We start from the raw sequence: 21482 nt of genomic DNA, 5'->3' as shown, positions 1-21482 counted from the left end.
GAGACATGATGCATCTTCCTGAGCATCTTCCACTCTCAGGGGTTCCTGGCATATCAACGGTGATAAACTACAGGAAACATGAACACCCTCACTGGTTTCAGTCCTTCATAGCCTTCTGTCAAGTCAAAGATAACACGTAAGGGATTGGAAATTATAGAATGGCAAGGAAATTACTCTAGAAGAAAGAGGCAAGAACACACATCCTGGAAAAGGTGAAATGTCCACCTGACAACCATCCTCTTGCTTTACACTTTTGTTTTTTTTTTTTTAATTCACTTTCCATGTGTGTATGCATGTACATGTTTGCAATGCATGTAGGGACCAGTGATCAGTCTGGGGCATAATTCTTCAGGTGCCCTTCACCTTGTGTTTTGAGACAGGATCTCCAGCTAGGCTCACTGAACTGGACCCCCCACCCCCACACATCATTGTGGCAAGCACTCTCCACCATTGTCTGTGCCAGGCTTTTTAAACCTGGTTCTGGGTGGTCAACCTCAGGTCCTCATGTTTGTGAAGCATTACTTCACAAACCGAGTTATCTCTTTAGCCCCTCTTGCTTTACAGTTCTATGGGAAAAAAAAAGTTCACACAATCTGAAAAGTTCTCCTGCTCTTCAAATAAATATTCACGAATCACCTGTAGATCTTGTGAAAGACAGACCAAGTCAAGATGCCTAGAGGAGAGTCCAGGACTCAGAGCGCAACAAATACCCGGGCAGCTGGACTGCCTGCTGGTCTGAGTCCCACACTTGAAATGGTGAGGGGGCATGTCCCCCTCCCTTCTCTCTCACCTTCCCATAGGGGTCAAGAGAGCCCAGAACTGCAAACAGGTTTCTACCTGCTCAAGAATACCTGTTTCAAAAGAGCCCAGCGTGTAGAAAAATAATGAAAAAGAAAGCCAAAAAGAGAATCCTTCGAGTTACAACAAGTCCCTCCAATTAAAGGCGGAAGTAACTAATTGATATTGCTAGTGAACTCCCACGCTTCTGAGGAAAGATCTAGCAGGCAAAGTTCACCATCAGAAGAACAAAAGAAGGCACTATTGTTTCCCCTGGCCATCCTGAAATTCTTCTCTGCTTCTTGCAATAGCTAGGAGTTACCTGAGAATTCTGGGTCAGTCCTCACAAGCATACATGTACAAACCCCTTTACTTTCTTATGAAAACAAAACAAAACAAAACCAAAATAGCAAGTAGAGATCTGGTATCTAAGCTGAGACAGGAAGCTATGGTTTCCTTGGAGAAAACTGGGAGCCCTCTGGAAGGAGGTGGGGGTCAGCCTCTGAGTCTCTGCTCCAGCACCTGAGATCCGTAATATGGTGATGACTGTGCCGCAAGGAGCTGGCAGCATCTCTGAGTCTCCAGAGACATTCCCATCTTCAAGGCTCTTCCTGAGAGCAAATGTGCACACGTACACTGCGCCTGTGAGACGTGGATGAGTCCATTTTACAGATGAGGAAAAACACTGGAGTCCCAGACTCTTCACAGAGCAAGTCCAAGCTGACATCCCATGGCATGGAGGAGGCTCTTAGCTCCCACTCCCAAGACCATCCCAGGCCCTGGGAATATCCCAGCCACAGTCCCTGCAGGTGGTGTTCCTTTGGCAGGGACAGGCTCATGCTGGACTTCCGCCAAGGACAACTGCTTGAGGCCCAGAGGTGTGCCCTCTGTTTCCCCTCACCAACTGCTCACCTTTATGAGGCTGTGGATTAGACAGACTTCTGGTGACAAAGAACATCTTCTTGCAGGTCAGCATGCTCAGACATGTTCCCAGGATAGATACAAGAGACCAGTGGGAGAGTCTAAGGCCAGGAAGCCAGCCGGAGGGGAGCGGGGGGGGGGGGGGGGGGGGGAACAGTTACCCAAGAGTGGATGAGCACCCAGACCGAAGTATAGATTACAGATATTATGTGAGGATCTATCCTGCTATGTAGCAGGGTCCTGTGCTAGCCTTGGATTAGAAATATAACTATATCCCCGTCCTCCTCTACTTATAAACTAGCTGAGTACAAAATACTATGTGATTTAATCATCTTAATTGTCTTAAGTCACACAATGTCATGTGTGTGTTGCTAAGACTATCCACACATCTAAAAGAGTGTATTGGGTTAAAAAAAAATGTTTCGACTGACAACATCCGTGCCACAGCAGTTCCTCGTTCTCAATAGAAACAAACAAGAACCAGTCCGGGGGGATGCTTCAGCGGTATTCCAACCAACAGCAGCAAAGGGACAGTGACACTGGAAGGTAGCCAATGTGCTACATCTACTCTAGTAGTGACTTGCGTTTTTGGCAGTCATGTATGCTCAATCTTCAATTTGAGCTTCCAGTGCTAATGAAGATGAGGTCCATCTTCTGATGTCTCAACTATGGGCAGAAACAGAGTAAAGGACCGTCTCTGTCACATCTACAACCTTCATCCCGAACCTCACACACAGGTAGAATAGACTTCATGTGTGATTCTCCTGACTCTCAGTTCAGGACATGTCTACCACACCACACCACGCTGCAGCAGCACCCGGCAGCGTGTAAGCTAAGGGCTTCCACAAAAGCGTTGTGGGGTTTGAGGCCTAAGAATCATAACCAGCTGTCTAAGTCCGATGATACAGAATCCAAACGTTCCTGAAAAAACCTCATAAACATGCTAACTCTGATTTTGTTATGGCTTCTTCACATGGCCTAGGAGCCTGGCATCACAGAAGAACTACAGAACTGAGAGTCCGAAAACAATGCTCACAGGGTGCCCACTGCCATCAGACCCAAGTAGAAGACACTGTCCTTGATCCCGAGAACCAAAGGTTCAGCAAAAAGCACAAAACAATGGTGCACGCCTTTAATCCCAGCACTTGGGAGGCAGAGGCAGGAGGATTTCTGAGTTTGAGGTCAGCCTGGTCTACAGAGTGAGTTCCAGGACCGCCAGGGCTACACAGAGAAACACTGTCTCAAAACAAAATAAAACAAAACAAAAAAAAACAACCACAAAACAAAAACAAAACTCAAAAAACAAAAAACCCAAAAACAAGCAAAAGCCACCACTGAACATCACCCAGAGTGAACAGGGAGGAAGCACCAATGTTAAGATATGAGGAGTGCCTGAGAATTGAGGAGCACGTCTGAGGAAGAGGGCAGTGCATATGATTCTGTTGTACATCTGTCTTTGCTAAGAAACAGATATTTGTAAAGTACTCTTCTAAGATTATATTCATAAGCTGGGAAGACACACAACTGAAAATGTCAGGAAATTAACCTATGAGGTGTCTTCATTTTCCTGCTCTTCACATGGGCTGTGGTTTCAGATTCTGTTTCAAGGGGCCACCTTGAGATGGAGACTGCCAGAGGCTGGAAGCCACTGTACCTCCTGGTATGGAAGGACACGCCTCCTCAGGATCCAGCAGAGTCCCTGGCGACAGAAGCTTTTCCCGAGTACCCGTGGAATGAGAAGACAGGAGGACTGATTCTTTTCTTCAGTCATAAGAACCCAAGGGGGCTCCAAGGCAGACTTCACTCAGGCAAAGAAGCCAAGACACTTAAAAAAAAATAAAATAAAATAAAAAGAGACCTGCATTTATGAATATCACAACATGCCCCCCCCCACACACACACACTTTTTTGACTCTACCATGATATTCATCCAACATGAAGGGCCATTAAATTGGGCTTGTTTAAACTCAAGCAAATGGACAAAATCCCAACCATGTCGGTTCACCCACATATCGCTGACCCACATCAATCAATAGCATGGCCTGTTCTGGGGAAGGAGAACAGAAGCAGATTATGTAATGTCTTGGTATATACAGAATTCAGATAAGAGTCATCCCATACATTCACTATAAGGCTAATCAGAGAGGTGTTATCTGGAAGGATTGATATGGGCCTAGCACACAGGGGGTAGAGAACAGAGCCGAGTGCAATGGAGAAGCTTGATTGGGTTAGCAATCATGCTGGGAATGACTGAAGCACCCCACTGTGTGGAGCCATCTCACATCTGTCTCAGGCATCTAAGAAGAGGTAGGACTTCAGGGGAGGGAAACGATCTCCCTAGCAATAAATCCTTATGAGCTGTAGCTTGCCCTGGCTCTCTCTTCTGTGCACCTTTCCTTTGCTACCTGCATGTAGAATCTCCTCCACCCATATTCCCACCCACCTGCCTTGACACTCTGCCTCAAAAACTTGGAATCAAATGGGCATGGGTTGAACCCTCTGAAACTGTGAATGCAGGTAAGAAACTCCTCTGGGCATGCGCCATCAGGGCTGTGATCACCTTGCTGAGAAAAATAACCACCGTACAATCTAAAGATGGTTCTGGTGAAAGGCAGAGTCTGTGATATGTGTGTATCGGGGCTGGGGGTAGGCCAGAGGCACTGTTTCCCAGGCACAGGCTCACTCTGCCACGGGGTCTTTATAGCTGCTGTCCCTTTGGCTCAGAAAGCTCTTTTCCAGCTCTATAGGTAGTGACCTCCTGCTCACCCTGGAATCCATCACTGAGAAAATCACATTCTAACCATGGAGAGGGACAGGTTCATGAGGCCCCACCTCTCCCTCAGGGGTTGCTGGCTACACTGAAGTCACTTGTGTCAGTGTTTCCAACATGCCTATGAAATAATCCCTGGGTTAGTACAAAGAACCCTAACTAAACTTAGGAGGTCATGAATGAATGAATGAATGAATGAATGAATAAATAAATAAATCAGCAAGCAAATGACATAAAAATGTGAAAGAAGCTTTTTGAAGAGAAGGTTTCAATGGGAGAAGGAAGGGGATGAAAAAAAGGAATGGGAGGATTCAACTGGAGGGGGGGGGTGGATGTGAAAGAGCAATGGGGTGCTAACCGGAGAGGGATAAGGAAAAGGAATGGGGATGGAGGTAACCTCAATTCATTACATGCACATATGAAACTGTTGAGGAATTTTTAAAAATATATAACACAAGATTGTGTAAACCCCAATACCTCAAATAAAATAAAGGAGGAAAGCCCCCCAGGGCAATCAGTCATTCACCTGGAGGGAACCCCTCTCTACCTTCCACTGCCTTATAATATACGGACATTCATGAGGCTGGGCTGGAAAGATAGCTCGTCGGTTAAGAGCCCTAGCCGCTCTTCCAGAGACCCAAGTTCAATTCCCAGCACCCACATGGTAGTTCACAAACATCTCTAACTCCAGTTCCAGAGGATATGGCACCCTTGCACAGACATGCAGGCAGAACACTTAATGCACATAAAAATAAACAAATCCTAATATACTGAATGTCCGTTCTTTTTATAATCATTAGATTCATACATCTGTGGGTTTTGTTATATGATTCCTCCCTTAATAGAAGAGCATACATGCAGGGTCTGGGGCTGCTAGCACTACTTCCAATTATCCAGTATCAGTGGATGCTTCATGGGGCCTTGGCGGGAGTGAAGGCAAAAGAAAGGCATGTCAATGGAAAGACTAAGGAAAAGCAGAAACCACAGTGGTAAAGATGTTTCTGAAAGCTTACAAGGCAGCCAGGATGGGCTTGTCTCCCAGTAACAGTTACTAAAGGTTGAAGGCAGATATGTTTGTCCTGATTTAGACAGTTCTTAAAGCCCCACTCTAATGGCCTACATCAAGCCCTGAGGTGAAGGGAAATGGCCTCTCTCCTCCTGTGAAACAATGAGATTGTCCTGTCCAGAGCCAAAGTCCTCAAAACAGTAACTGCCATAGTGAAAGAGGAGCGGTTATTTTACCTAAGACATCCCAGGAAGCGATTTTGATAGCTGCCCTGTGGTTCCTGGCCACCTAACCCCCAGCTAGGACATTCTGTCAGGTCCTCTGAGGCTCTTGTTGGTTTTCAAAACGCCCTTGTCATAAATGTTTCCTGTCTAACCAAACTGATGGAACAGCCCAGATATGCATGCCAGTGCGAAATATGGCAGCGGTGAAAGTTGACACAGTTCATTTTCAATTGTTTGTCCAAACAACTCAGTCCACCCCTTCAGGTTTGGAAAGCAATCAGCTTATTAGCTGAGAAGGGGCCACTGTACCCTGACAAGTCTGGGCCAAGCGAGGCTACTCTGAGATTTGATGTCATGAAGAGGTCTGACAGAAAGCCCTCCAGAAAGAAGCTGCCATGTGACACACCATTCACGTGCAAGGTTTTCAAAAGAGCCCTTCGAGAAATACTCAGAAATAGAAAAGACACCCCGTGTCAAAAGATGTGGCCTGCACAGACAGACAGAAAAAAGGACGTTGAAGAGTACATATGGAGACAGAGGTATTTACACACTTGAGCTTGCACGTGCCCTGCGAACATGCTCAGCCTGGCTGGGACACAAGTGTGTGAGAGTAGGGGCTTTCCCGCCCTGAGGTACAGTTCAGCTGTCCCTTCTACCACACAATTACCGAATCAATAAAATATCCCTTTGAAACTCCCTGGACCAGTGCCGACATGCAGACAGTAGTCGGCTGACTTCTTTTTTTTTTACACTATTTCCGTTACTGCAGCCAGCAAACATTCAGAGAAGACATTAAAAAAAAAGAGGGGGGGGACAGGGGGGCTAGAAGGGTGGGTGCAGGCAGACTGGGAACCAGAAGGGAGTTAGGGGGGTCTTTTGACTTCATCAGAGCTGTGCTGGCTTTTACAGCATCACCCAAGGGCCTGATCACTACACTTAGGTGGCATTGTATGTAAGGGAACTAACATGAAGAAAGCCAAGCCAAGACAGAATCTGTACTCTGTCTGCTTTCATCCCTTTAGGTGGCAGCAAATAGGGCAGCAAGTGACTGTCTGTCTGTCTGTCTGTCTAGCTACCTCTTTGGGTGTGTGAGTCTGTGTGCAGGAACACACCTAGGACTCACAGCTCATGCGTGCTGGTGAGAAGATAACGTACGAATTTCTTTAAGGCACTGCCCCTTTATTGCCTCTGCATACTCAAGGCGAGCTGACCGAGGAGGCTTCTTCTCTCCATCTCAGAAAGCAGTGCTGGGTTTATAGGGGTGTGAGGCGCATGCAGTCCAGCCTCAGACAGGTTCTAGGAATCTGAATTCAGGACCTACGGCTTGCACAGCAAGCACATCACCCAGTGAGCCATCTCCCCAGCCCCAAGAGATTTTTTTTTTAAGGGGGAAAAAATAAACTTGGACAGGCTCACCTGAGTAACACTTTTTTTTTCCTGGTCTCCTCTGAGCATTTCAGGAACTACCGGCCTGTGCCAAGAAGCAGGCAGCGAGGCGGAACTCAGCACGGGTGTGTGAGAACTCAGGGGTGGGGGGAGCAGGCAGAGCAGAAGGGGGGGTACTGCATCGTTCCTGCCCATCTGTTGATGTCTGGGTGGCAGGAAATATTGAAATGGAAATAGAAAGTTAGAGAGATGCTTAGGAGCGAAACCTGAAAGACTATTGTATTTGAAAGGGGGCTGTGAGACATTGTATAAAAATGGAAAAACAGAATTAACATGTTCCATAATGCTCCGTCTGTGTGAACTAAATATTGAGCTGAAATTTGGTGAAAACCTCAAAATATGAGTTCCCAAGGAAGCCGTTGTCTTCGGGATGCTGTCTGTGGAGAGCTGAGGTTCCCGGGGGGCCTTGCTGCCCACTCACCTGGCTGATGGCATTTGTGTTCACTTTCTAGAACAAAGCCAAACTCACTCCAAAACCTCAAGACACACTGGTTACCAGCATCCCTCCAACAGATTTGCATATCCAGTGAAAAACAAAATTCAGATCCTCTCCCAGCTACTTCGGAAGCTGCAAATCCTGCCATCTAGGGAAATGAAGACTCCTCTTTTTTCCTCTAGCAAGACAGCCCTGCTGAGCTTGTCCTGATGAACTGACCCAGCATTTCTCAGCAGACCACCCTGGGAGGGAAGCAATACAACCCAGACCCTAAAATAGCCAAGCCACACCACACCGTGGCCATGGAAAACCTGACTGGAAGCCTCTGCTGCATGTGCCATCCTGGTCCTGCCAGCTTAAGCCCCCAGTCCTTCCCCGTAAAATACAGACCACAGCCACGCACACATCGTAAAATGAGCAGGCGCAAATCTGGCGCAGGACTGTGAGCCGAGTGAATAATAGTACAAAAATATCAGAAAAAGAAAGGTTACAAAATTGTGTAACAGATGACAAATTGGTAGCTTTTCCCCGCTTTTCTGGAAAGGATTCAGTAACAGATTTGAATCTTGGGCTCTGATGCTTGTCTGTGATATGCAGGGATCCCAAGTTCAAGGGGAAAAAAAAAAAGCAGGACTCATCTGACTACAGGCTGCTTATCGCAGTGTTAATCCTTTGCCATTTATTCTGGAAATTATCTGGCTGCTGACTGAATTTGCTTTTATTCTAAAATGACATTAAATGCTCAATGTTCAATCTCAGGGTCTTCTGTATTTCAAGCCCCTGGTCTCCTCTCCAGATGAACTACCTACTCAGATTCCTGAAAGATGACCAGAGGAAGCATCTCAGCCTGCCACCTTGAAAACAAGGCTTACAACTCTGCCATATGGCGCCTGTCTGTCACCCAAGCTCTTCAGCTGTGTGGAGACAGCCATGTGAAGCTGAGGGAACTACCAGAGTAGCCACAGGGGACTATGGCACAAGTCAGGCTGACTTCAGAGCAACAGAGCAGCCCCTGCCACCCCAGCACTGGACAGGCACCCGTGGACACCCACTGGGCCAACAGGTTTCCACTAGGGGAGACAGCTTCCCAGGCCTCTCAGGGACATTTTCATCTTTCCTCCAAAACCTTAAGTGGCAGAGGGGTGCCCCAGGCCTACAAGTAGCTGAGGCAAGGCAGGGAGAAAGAGGGTGGGGTACACAAATGAGCTCAGAAGCTCCTAAATGACAGAAGAAATCTCTTTCGCGAAGAGAGACCACAGTGCCAATTCATTAGTTGACAGGTGGGAAATCGTCATAAAGAACAAGAAGCCAAGTGGGAGGCTCTGTGTGCCCAGGAAAGAGCTGCGTGGTCCACCTAGGTTTCAGCAGTGGGCATTAGGGTTCCTCTCTAACGAGAGCTGACACAAAGACTTCATGCTCACATATTAGCTGAATGAAACCATGCAACTGGCTTCCTGCTTCCCAGTCTCACCAGGACTCCTGGCCACTTTCCAAACAGAAAAACTTAAGGTTCCCAGAGACAAAAGTGACTTGCTAGGGTCACCAAAGCAAACAAACAGGGAAGTAGGACTCCATCCCCAAATCCACCTCATCTCCATGGTCAGATTTCCTGGTCTGAATATTTATTTGGCTAAATTAATTTTCTACTTGGTTAGCCTCCAATCAATAGAAACTTAGCCTTTACTCCAAGTTGTCATTTCCTAAAGGCAGAGACCAACTTTCCACCAAGGCACCCTAGGATGACAAACCAAACTCAAGAATTCAAATCTCTTATCCATTCCTTGGTCCATATTCCCTTTCCTTAGTGGTTTTACTCTGAACTGTTATATGACCCAACAAAGTCCTGCCAGGCATAGTGGTGCATATGTGAACTTCAGAACTCTATAGTGGCTAAAGAAGGAGGTAGATCCTAAGTTTGATGTCAGACTAAGTAACACAGAACAGCTGTATTGAAGAAAGAAGGGGGTGAGGGGATAAAGGGAGGAAGGAAAGAAGGAAGGAAGAAAGGAAGGATAAACAGATGGATGGGTGGATGGGTAAAGAAGGAGGGGAGGAAGGACTGGTCAGGAGGTATACTGCTCTCTTTCCAAGCATGAAGATCTGGGTTCCATGCCAGGAACCTACATTAAAAGATCAGGAAGGCCTGTGAGAGACCTTGTCACATAGCAACACAGAGGTGGAAAGGCACCTGAGGAAGGAAGGGTACCTACGGTTGTCCTCTGACCATTCCATCCTGACACTCATGCACCCATACAGACCACACATGAAAAGGCTGGGGACTGCGGATACTGAATGTCAAATGTCAAGGGGAATCCCCATCCAACATGCACTTTCAGGTCCTTCACCGGTACATTCGTGGAGCCATTTGAGAAGCAAGGATTTCCTCAGGGCCCATCATTGTGCCAAGGGGACTCCTGGGAGCAGGTTGGTACTTGGAGCAACAGGGCACTGTACCAGATGAACGAGAGGGCAGACCCGGTCTGTGGTGGTTCCACCAGACAGACTCAGCCTACACACCTCTCACCCAGGCCCTGCTAGAGCCCACAATCACCCAGCACAGAACCAGAACATTTCTGTTCCCTCCTTTCCCACATCTATCTGGTTGATTTTTCCATCTCCTCCCAAGCCCACACAGCATTTCCCCCTTCCCTTACCCTGCCCAGCCAACCTGACCCAGCCCTTGACCTTGTGCCCCTCCCTGCATTCAAAGTACAATTAATGAACCCCTCCCGGGCCCTGGCCCAATGACCCTCATTCTTCTCTCCCTGGAAGCTTCCTTTTCCTGTCCCTCCCAGCCTAATGATCTGCTCTGATTCCACAGGGTCCTCTGGCTGGAGCCCCACCTCACAGGGCAAGGCCTAGCGTGGCTTTGCCTCCTAGGCTGTGCTTTTCCAAACCCTTGGGTATGGGACACCGGCTGCTTTAAAACAGCCCTCCACCCCCCATCTCCTCACATCACAGAACTCTTCGGCATTTACATTAATGTTCAAGCTTAAACATGGAGCTTAAGTCTAGCCTTCAAAGCAGTTCAACACTTAACTCTGGCAGGAAATGTGAACATGTTTGGGGGGAGGGTGAAAAAAATGTCATGATTTGGCTAAGAATCTGTTCTTTGAAATGGCTCCAGGGAGGAACGCAAGAGCACTCAGACAGAGTAACAGTGGGCTTGGGTGAGCCTACTGGTTAGAGCTCCCTACCACCTTGGCTTCCATTTCCTCAAGTGTTGGAAGAATTAGTGACCTGGGAGACTTGTTTCAACTCCTCTTCTCTCCACAGAAACAGAGCCAATCGATGGTGGCAGTAGATTTATAGGTAAGGCTTCAGCCATCTGAGGGTGTAAGTCAACCCATAAAGTGCTGATATACAAGGATCCTGGAGAACATACAGCCGGTCAGCCTGAAGTAGCCCAGCCACTTGAAGCATTGTTTTTAAAACTATAAAGTCAAAGAGAGGGTGTCAGACTTTTGATATATTCCTTTTCTAAATATGTGCGAGCATTACAGTGACCATCAGAGCAGACTGGGCCTTGCATTTGTTATTATATTGCATATGGTCTCTTGAGGGGAACAATTTTATGAGGTCAACAAGAAGAAAAACATTCAAAGGCCCCCAACACTCTGGTATCTGACACGTACGTAAGAGAAGGGGCAAGCGAGGGAAACTTTGAATAATCTGTGATTGTGTAAGGGAGAAAGGTCTACACACTGAAATAAACTTATATGCTCAGAAGAGCATCCTATACAAACAAAGCATAAAAACGGGCTCAGAGGGGCAGTGTTTTCCTCCCTGGTGACACCAGTCCTCCCGGCTTCCTGTGTGTACTTCAGGCCTGCTAACCTGTTCCTGTGTCACTCACAGGAGCAGCCCAGTACACCTCTGGGGATTTCCTCTTCCCCGTGAAGCTGATGGTGGGTGTGAGCATGCCTGCACTGCAGGTAGGTGTGTGAAGATATGGTCTGTGTTTACCTGCCCTATCTGCCATCCTTTGATGTACAGGGAAGCCTAGATAGAATCAGCCACAGATCCAGGCCTTACAGAAACCCAGGGCCACATAATAGCTGGATGCTGACTGTTTTCAAATGTATTTTCTTTCCTATGCAGGGCTCAAATGGTTTTTTTCTAAAATATTATTGTAAAACTAAGTATCCTATGAGCAGGCTAGAGAAATAGCTCAGGGAATAACAGCACTGGTTGCTCTTGCAGAGGACCTGGGTTCAGTCCCCAGCACCCACATGGCAAAGCAAAATTACCTGTAACTCCAGTCTCAGGTAATCTGATACCCTGTTCTGACCTCCTTAGGCATCAGGTGCACACACTCCATATATACATACACTGAGACACACACTCAAACAACATAAAATAAATCAATCTTAAAAGATAAAATTCCTAAGCATCATAATGACTGTTTCTACTGTTTATACATTCAAAATAAAAGCGGAGGAAGCAGAGGCTGCCCTCTGAAATCCACCTGCACATCTACCTGCAAACACACACACACAGAGGGAGCAAGGCAATCTTCTGGCACTGAATAAAAAAGACCAAACTCAGTCCCTTCCCAACATGGACTTCTATTTGTTCATGCCTAGGTACTGAATCATGAGGGGACACAGGCCAGGAATGGTGGTGCATACCAGCAAAGCCCTGCTCAGGAGGCTGGGGGTGGGGGTGGAGGTGGGGAATGGTAGTAAAGTGGGGCCTGCCTAGACTGCATAGTGAATTCCAAGCCAGTCTGAACTATATTGTGAGATTATGCCCCCCTACACACACACACACACACACACACACACACACACACACTCACACACACACACACACAAGGAGATTCTAAGACACCAAAGAATACAATCATGACAAGGAATTTACATTGAATTCTGGGAAGCAGGGTAAAAGAAGCTAGGGAGATGGCTCAGTGGGTAAACTACTTCCAGGGCAAATGTGAGGACCCAAGTTCTGTGGGTCTTCACGACCACTTAGAAGTAGAAAATGGAGAATCCCCAGAACTTTTCCAGTCAGCTAACCTGTAGTGTAGATAGTGGCAAAGAAGAGACACCCCTTCAAACAAGGCAGAAGAGAAAGACTGACATACCAGGATGTGCTCTGACCTCAATACATGTACCTTGACAATATACACACACACACACAGTAAAAATACCTCCAAAGGTATTTTAACTCTGAAAAAGTTAATTTTCTCTCTGCCAAATGAAGGATGCAGATCATATGAAATTTCTGTGCTACTGTATGTAAATGACTGTCCACAGGTTTGTCCACAGGTTTTGGTATCTGAAGGGGCCTTGGAGAATCTCCTACTTCAGCTGGAATGCTAAACAACCAAGTTCAGTGCTCTGGTGCTTGTATTTATTTGCCATAGATGGCATCACACTGACATTTAAGATGCTAGATCTCAGACACATCCTGAGCCCTGAACCCGTGTAGGGAACCTTGTGAGGTTAATTAAGGAAAGCAGCAGCAATGGCTGGTCTTATGCAGGTGGATCCTAGGATCATGAGCATGAAGGGAACGCTCTGTGAGGCCATCTTCCTGCCCGAAGTGGACAGTGGCCTCCTATGGCCTCAATTCCCTAGTTCCCTAACATCGCATCTTCTGTATTTGGTAACAAATGGACATTCCGAGAAACAGAAGGCTGGCATTGTAGCTTCTCAGCCCTTCTGATCTAACAATGCCCCTTCAATGAAGCAGGAGAAAGAAAACCAACCGAGCATGTGTGCAGAGTTCAGGGCATCCGCTCCCCTCACACTCACGGCTGGGACCTCTGATCAAGGCAGGGGGAGGAAACATGATGGAATCGCACACACAGATCAGGTCCTCTGGGCATTCCAAAGGGAACTGGCATCACGTGAACACACACACAGCAATGGCTTCCATGACCTTCTCTCTCAACACAGAAGCACACAGGCTACAAAGGGTGGCTGCCCGTATACGAACCATCACTGCCACACAGGGCATCCCTGGGTATCTGGAAGGATAAAAGGGAGACCGTGCTAAAGACAAACTGTGGAGACTCTCAGGCTGGAGCCCAGAGGGGGAATGATGATCTGAAGAAGAGAAAGGAAGCTGGCACAGGCAGACAGGTGGACCTGAAGGGGGTGAAAGGTAATGCAGATGGGCTGAGGTAAGAGGAGCTCAGTAGGGCCCCAGCTCCTGATGGAAACGGCAGGAAGCAGAAAGAAATCAGAGCAATTAGAAGGCCTGACTTTCCATCAAGGGGGGGGGGGTGACGGGGGGGGAGGGAGAAAGAGAGAGAGAGAGAACAGGAACCATTTATCACCTTCAGAAAAACAGACCGGGGAGCTAAGTGGTGAGATAGCTCAATAGGTTTACCACACAGCATGAGGACCTAATTTTGGTTCCCAGCATCCATGGACAAAAGCTGAGCCTCTGACAGTAATTTCACGCAGAGGAGGCAGAGTCCCTGCGACATGAGTGAATCCAGGTTCAGAGATGCTCCTGCCAGGTAAAGAGCAACCAAGGAAAATACTTAAATATGACCTCTGGACTCTGTGTGCATGTATATATAACACACAAGCACATACATGCACACACACAGAGAGAGAGAGAGAGAGAGAGAGAGAGAAACAGACCCAGCCAGTCTGTTTATTCACTCGAGGAGTTCACGGGGAGATAATGACCAGTTGGCCCCTAAGGCTACAGGAGATAGTTTTGCCCAACATTGGATTCTCAGCTCTTCAGAAATATCACGTCTGCAGAAATGAATGGGCAGTGCGCTGTATTCTCAATCTCCAGCAACACTGTTTAATATGGAGCGTGCTGGACAGAAAAGAACTGGTGCTTGTGCCGCTTGCTCAACAGGAAACCACAACCCAAGCCTTAGCACCACTTACTTATCCAGTCTCAGAAAATCCCACTGGAGCACTCGCCTTGGTTCATCCCATTATCTCAAAGCACTGCACTCACTGGCCAACAGTGAGGAGCGTCATGCCCCGTAAGGACTCTCCAGCACAGGTGGCGTTCCAGATCTGTCATCTTCTTCTCTCTACCAACATGACTGTGAGCCTCTCCACTCCTTGGTCCACACACCCTAGTGTTGATGGACCAAAACTAGCCCTCATCTTGAGGCTTAATGGACCCAGTCTGCAAATAGAATTACATAGATTTAGGGACGATTTGGTCTAATTTTGAAAGAAAAAAAGAAAGGGAAGGGGGGAAAAAGCAGTCTCCATAGATACCAGCTTTTCAACATATTGCTTTCCTGCTTTCTGTTTTCTTAAATGAGAATCCTGGTGCAGAAGCAGCATATTTACAGGGAAACTGCAGCGAGCATGCCACCCAGGCCTCTGCACCCCCACTGGTAGACTGGTAGAGATTACAGGGCAGTATGGAAGAACCAGGCAGCAATGTTTTCCAAGGCTAGAAGGAGGCAGAAGACTCCAGGCTCTCAGAAGCGCTACAGCAAAGAACAGTGGTTTGCCATTTCCATGATATGAGATCTTTCTTCTCTCTTTAAAACTGACAGTGCTGGGGCTGCCTACATGACTGAGAGACACCAGAGACCTAACTTCACCAGGCCACAGCCCAAGTGGCGGAGGAGGTTGTGACTGACTGCCTGACTGCTATTCAGAGAGCTCGACCCAAAGATGCAAGTGCTTGCCTCCTGGGAGTGGGAAGAGCATCAGGCAGCTGGTATGTGCAAACCTTCAGGAAAGGGTGGGAAGGGTGGGTCAAAGGGGCAGGGGAGAGTCTACTTCCCCAGCAAAGAAAGCGGTGCAAGAGCATTTCAAAGTCAACTGGTCAGGATCTAGCAAAAGCATCGCTGCCCACAACCCTAAAGGAACAGAAGCAGGGACTCTCTGGGAGACACTGGCCATGCACAGGAACTGAAAGGTGGAAAGACTGAAGGCCCACTGATGAGACATCGACAAGAGCTCACAAGGAATGTCAGTCAATCTTCAACAGGAAGGGAGTCCAACACATGTCAGGACATGTTGAGTGAAATAGGCTATCAAAGAAAGACAATCACCATGCAAGTCTCTATACATGTGATAGCTAGAGTAGCCATATCACAGACACAGGGCACAACAAGAGCTCTCAGGAACAGGAGGGAGGGAGAGCAGGGAAGGGTGAACTGTGGTTTAAACTCTTTGTCCAGAACATAAACTTCTGGACTCAAGTGCTTGAATTTACATCGCACTACTGAACTTATATGCTGAGAATGATTAAGAAGACAATTTATGCTGTGTGCACATTACCATAATTAAACATCTTTATTTAAAAAAAAGAAGATAGAGGGTGGGGGAGTTCGGAAGTGGAATTGCCTGGGAGGTAGAGCACATGTCTACCTTGCATGAGTCCCTGAGTTCAAACCCACACAGGACAGAAAAAGAAGTACTTTTAAACACACAGTCAAACAAGCCATTCCTTATCATTTAAAGCAAAGCTGGTGTTGGATGAGAAGCACATCCCAGGTATATGCTAGGAATTCTTTCCTGCAAGATGACAGAGCATCAGAAGGGACTGGCTGACCGGATTTTTACAAGATAACCACATTCCCTGCTGTAAATAGCCTCGAACTGTGTTCTCAGCTGCCTCTGCGGAATTCCTTTTCCACATCTGAAATGAGCATAGCCTCGATTAGAGAAAAGCTGGTAAGTCACAGAAGCACTGGGCCGGTCATCTGGACCACAGTGTGTCATCACGCTCTCCCCGCTGGACCCGTGGTGTGGCTGAGGTGGTTGTACTTGTTGCACGGAAGAGGCAGGAGGGAAGGTGCTGGCCTCTAGTGGGCAGAGGCCAGGATCTATTTATTATCCATCCCATAATGCACAGCACAGCCCACAACAGAGAACTTTCTGCCCCAAATGTCAGCCATGAAAGGTTAAGTAAGACAGCTGTGGCTAGGCCTGAGGCTCTGAAACTAGCTTTCTCTGTTCTCTGTTCTTTGGCAAAAGGCTTGAAGTGAGAGGCAGAATGAGTGCTTTCACATGTGCCAGGTTAGACAGGCATGGTGGCACAAGCTTTTAATCCCAGCACTCAAGAGTCAAAGGCAGGTGGATCTCTGTGGTGAGGCCAACCTGATCTACATAGTGAGTTCCAGGGCAGCCAGGGCTACATACACCGTCTCAAAAAGCAAGCCAAGAACACCAAAACATGACAGGTGTCAGATGCCAGATGCCAGGCTCAGGGCTTTGGCCACTGTCAGCTTGTGGTTCTCTGGCTTTGCTGGCAGGAGGCACCTGTGGAGGGGGTGAGTTACAGGTCCAAGTCAGTACCACTGGAGGGATTTTATGTCTGGTGACAGTCTCCAGATCTACCCAGTGTTATCTGAATTAGGACAGCCTTAGCATCTCAATGCCTAACGCGATCTTTTTCAGAACCTTCCATCTCGTGAGGTGTTCTGAGCCAACTCTGAAGACCTTCTAAGCACTAAGCACCTCAGAGACAGAGCTAGAGACATCTGCAGCTGCTGTCCTGGACCTAAGCACCTCAGAGACAGAGCTAGAGACATCTGCAGCTGCTGTCCTGGACCTAAGCACCTCAGAGACAGAGCTAGAGACATCTGCAGCTGCTGTCCTGGACCTAAGCACCTCAGAGACAGAGCTAGAGACATCTGCAGCTACTGTCCTGGACCATGGTGCTGTTATCCTCTTGAATCAACAAAAGGCCTGCCTTGAACTCACAGAGATCCACCTGCCTCTGCCTCCCGAGTGCTGGAATTAAGGGACACCGGACACCAAAACTTTTAACCGTGCTTCAGAATCCACCTCCAGCAGTGAGCTCCTGTAAGGTCCGCTCTTTCTCTTCTTCTTCTCTGTCCCAAATGCCGCACAAACATATATCAAACTTCACCAGTACCACACATGACAACCTTCCTCGACCCATACTTACTTTTCCATGATAACTACTCACCAACCAGAGAGAGGGTGGCTGGACCCAGAGAGCCTGACAGTCTCTGCACACAATTGCACGTACCTGTAAGCATGTTGATCCATGAAAGCGTGTGTGGAGGGCACAGGCTGACACAGGATACCTCCTCAATCTCTAGTCCACTTTTCTTTTTTTTTCCAGACACTCTTACTGAGCCTGACGCTTACCTGAGACTGGCTTGACTGTCAGGCACTGGGATCTATCTACCTGTCTCTGATCCCTTAGCGCAGGAGTTGTAAGAATGCACCCTGGTATCTGGTGTTTATGGGCGCTGGGGATCTGAACTCTGGTCCTTGTGGCTCCACGGCAAACACTCAGTTTACTAAAGCATCAAGAGGCAGATAAAGCCAAGCCTGTCGCCTGTTCCTGCCACACTCGGTGGACAAAGCCTGGAAGCTAGCCCTCCTTCCACAGGCGGTTAAAGACTTTTCCTTTCTTTCCTTCCTCTTCCCACTCCCTCTTTCCTTCTCTCCCTCCCTCCCTTCCTTCCTCGAGACACTGTCTCCTATACCAAATATCCCATGCAAGTTGTAAGTTTGTTCTATAGATAAGGATGGCCCTTAACTCCTGCTCCTTCTATCTCCATCTCCCACATCAGAGATTAGAGATAATGTGATACCTCGTCCAATTTAGGCAGTCACAGCGACAGAACCCACGGCCTCATGCACGTTAGGCAAGCACTTGACCAACTCATCTACATCCACAGCCCCTGTTATTTCTACATGCCAAAATATCTGTACCTTGGGGCTGGAAAGATTTGATCTTGCAGGGGACCCAGGTTCAGTTTCCAGCACTACACGGCAGCTCACAACTGTCTTTTACCACACCACAGTTCCAGGAACTCTGACACCCTTTTCTGGCCTCTGAAGGTACTGCACACACATGGTGCATATACACCCATGCAGGCAAAACATTCATACACAGGAAATAAGTATCTACAAAGACAAACAAACAAAACTTTTTTAAAAAAAACTGCACGTTAAAAGGTAAAGTAAAATAGGGAAATAGGGGTAGTGGTGGGATGACTGACAGAGGACTGTCTTAGCAGGGTTTCTACTGATTCCATGAAACACCATGATGAACATAACTTATGAAGGAAAGGGTTTATCAGGCTTACACTTCCATATCACTGTTCATCACTAAAGGAAGTCAGGAAAGGAACTCAAACAGGGCTGGAATGTAGAGGCAGGAGCTAATGCAGACATCACGGAGGAATGCTTACTGGCTTGCTCCTCATGGCTTGCTCACCCTGCTTTCTTATACAGAACTTAGAATCATCAGCCCAGGGATGGCACCTCCCACAATGGACTGGGCTCTCCCATCAATCACTAATTAAGAAAGCGCAATATGGGCTTTGCCCACAGCCTGATTTTACAGAGGCATTTTCCTGACTGAGGTCCCTTCTCTAGGACAACTTTAGCTTGGGTGGAGCAGACAGCAAACTAGCCAGCATAAGAACATTTGCAATGTCTACTGAACACTGCCCATATCTGGATAATTTCAGATATCTCAACAGGGACAAGTCTAGCACTCGCAGAAATTCCTCCCAGAAGCCTCCTGGACTGGGCACTGGAAAAATGGGTAGAAAGTCACAGGGATGCCCAGGGCACTGGCAATGTCACTACACCAGGTTCACAGTGTGGCTCTGACACCCAGCGAAGGCGTTTCCTCTTCGGCAGGAGCCACTTATCAACAGTACTGATCAGAGCTACTAGGAGGAAGGGGCCTGGAGTAGGGGACACTTGGTCAAAAACTCAGGAAGAGTGCAGACAGGAAGGGAGGCCTGTCTGGAGACTTCAGACCTCCATGGTTAAGGCAGGGCTCCAGCCCTGGAGGTTTCCGAGGCTCCAGGTGATTCTGTCCATTCTCTCCGGAGGCAACCCTTCGTCTATATCTTACTGTGAGCAACTATGAGATATCTAGGAAGCTGTGTTAGCCCAGTCTGTCCCCAATTAGCTGCAGGGGTTAACCTGGCCTAGCTGGCCCGACTGCAGGTGTTCACACGCTGAGTGTCTCCAGAGTCCCTGAACTTGCACATCTCATCAGGTGCCCAGTAACTGGAAGGGGGACCTAAGGGGCCCAGAGCCTGAGAGAGGGAGACCTGACATTCTTCTCCCAGCCTTCTGATGGTTTTGTCTTGCCTTACATATAATTTTTAATGACAAACAGGAAACAAAGCAGTAGGCACTGAGTCACTAAGGTTCTCTCTATTTAAATATCACTGGGAACAATGTAAGACTTAATGTCTAAAAGGCAGTCCATGGGAAAACTCTATAGTGCCTTTGGGACTTACAACACCTCAAGAAGTTTCCAGCGTACCCTTCTCCACAACACGCCCGTCTCTCCTGATGTAATAATGACTCCCAAAAGCAAAAGGCACCCCACATTTTGGACCAGTGTGACCCCTGGTCTAACTCCTTGCTCCTATAAGCTGTAGCTTCATGGCACTTCAAAATAATTTTCCTCTCCAACACCCAGTGCAGCAACTTCAATTGGCACTGGTTCCTGTTAACGAACAGAGCAGCCGCGCCAACCACAGCCTCCAGCACGTGTACCCAACCTACTTCCCTATTTTAAATGCCTAATGATTATTGCTGTGTCTGAACACATCTGCAGGGAGCCGGGCCCACTGGGCTCTGCTCAGGCTACTCCAGGCCCTCCTACAGGGTGCACCCTGAAAAGGCTCCAAGTACAGACAGGTTAGGCAGGGTTGTTCAAGTCACAGTGGAAGCTTGCAACAATCAACGAGATTTCTCTCTCTCTCTCTCTCTCTCTCTCTCTTTTTTTTTTTTTTTTTTTTTGGAGAAATGATCAAACCCAGGGGTGGGGGACCAAACTTCCTGCAAGAAACCGCATCCTGAACAAGCATCGGCCTCAACTCACTGTAAATAAATATTCTCTCCTTGCAGCACTTCCGTCAACTGTCAGGGCCCTGGCTCCAATCGACTTTCAAGTCCAAACAGGAAAGGGGAGAAAAGAGAGTGAGATGGCAGATAGGAGGTTTAATCTGTTTCTCGATGCAGTTTTCATTGGTGGGACACTTCCAGTGCTGCATGGCTGCCAGCCGCCTGGGACTGCTCGGGGACCCCAGTTTTCCTGTTAACCTTCATAATTGTATTCATGGGGGTCCACCCCCAAGGCTGGGAGGACCAAAGCTCTTCCCTGGATCAGATAAGTTCCCAAGTCCAAAGGGCTGAGAGAGGACAGGCAGGCAGCCTGGGTTTGCAAGGGAGATTTAGGCCATACTTCTGATAGAAAGTCAACCCCAGGGAGTGCAGGGAGGGGCCACCGGGGCGCTGCTTTGTGCAAGGCTCCAGAATGGAGCAAGTCACTGATCTCAATTTTCATGACATCGAAGGTAGAGGATAGCCTTTTCTAAGCACAGAATGTGCTGGGGTGGAAAAAGACAAGGAAAGGCAGCTGGTCATTTCAATAAATCAAGCAGCCATTTCTCTGGGGTGGACCCAGACACAAATGGACGTTAGTATGCCACCCCACCTATGAGAGACCCATGCTGGGGAAAGAAGCGCAAGCACAGGCTGGCTCACAAGAGCAGTAGTGGTAAACAAAGAAATTCAAACTCTCTTCTGCCTACATCGGGGCTTGCAGTAGCAAGACCATGGACCGCACCATTCCAAGAGTTACCACCCGCATCAGCGGCAGTGGCAGCAGCAGCCTCTGGCGTCTTGCTGCTAGAAGCCCACAGTTCAGCCATCCAATGTGCTGCCTTCTGAACTTCCCAGAAAACAGCCACGGGCTCGATCCGGAGAGCTTCTTAAGGAATCCTGAGATTCAAGGGGAGCTCACCACAGACTGAGCCCACCCTTCTGTAAGGGCAATTCTTGGCTGAGTGTCCAACAGCTCTCATTTCTCAGCTGTGTCTGTGTTACAGGGACAAGTCTGACTTAATACAACTGAAATACAGACCAAAGGATGAGCAAATAGATGTGCGAATGGGGGGATGTTTACATGTGTGCATGAACGATAACATGCATGAATCCA

At 47.8% G+C, this 21482-nt stretch overlaps 1 protein-coding gene across 12 annotated transcripts in view; it reads right to left on the bottom strand.

Annotated features, from left to right (window-relative positions):
- Positions 1-21482, bottom strand: part of Foxp1 (forkhead box P1) — a 597317-nt gene that overhangs the window by 441638 nt on the left and 134197 nt on the right. The window contains exons 1-2 of one of the 12 annotated variants that reach the window (XM_085840218.1): positions 7115-7264; positions 3353-3523 (exon numbers count right to left, since the gene is read on the bottom strand). The exons of the other annotated variants lie outside the window; for them this stretch is intronic. The gene's annotated coding sequence lies outside the window, so the exon portion shown is untranslated. Of the gene's footprint in view, positions 1-3352; positions 3524-7114; positions 7265-21482 lie in introns of those variants that run through there. 12 annotated transcript variants of the gene reach the window in all.

The sequence above is a fragment of the Mus caroli genome, unplaced genomic scaffold (genome assembly GCF_978045245.1).
Source record: "Mus caroli unplaced genomic scaffold, Mus_caroli_1 scaffold_7, whole genome shotgun sequence".
In the NCBI taxonomy this organism is placed as follows: domain Eukaryota; kingdom Metazoa; phylum Chordata; class Mammalia; order Rodentia; family Muridae; genus Mus; species Mus caroli.
Note: the sequence above shows the minus strand (reverse complement) of the source record. Positions and strands in the feature narration are given on the sequence as shown.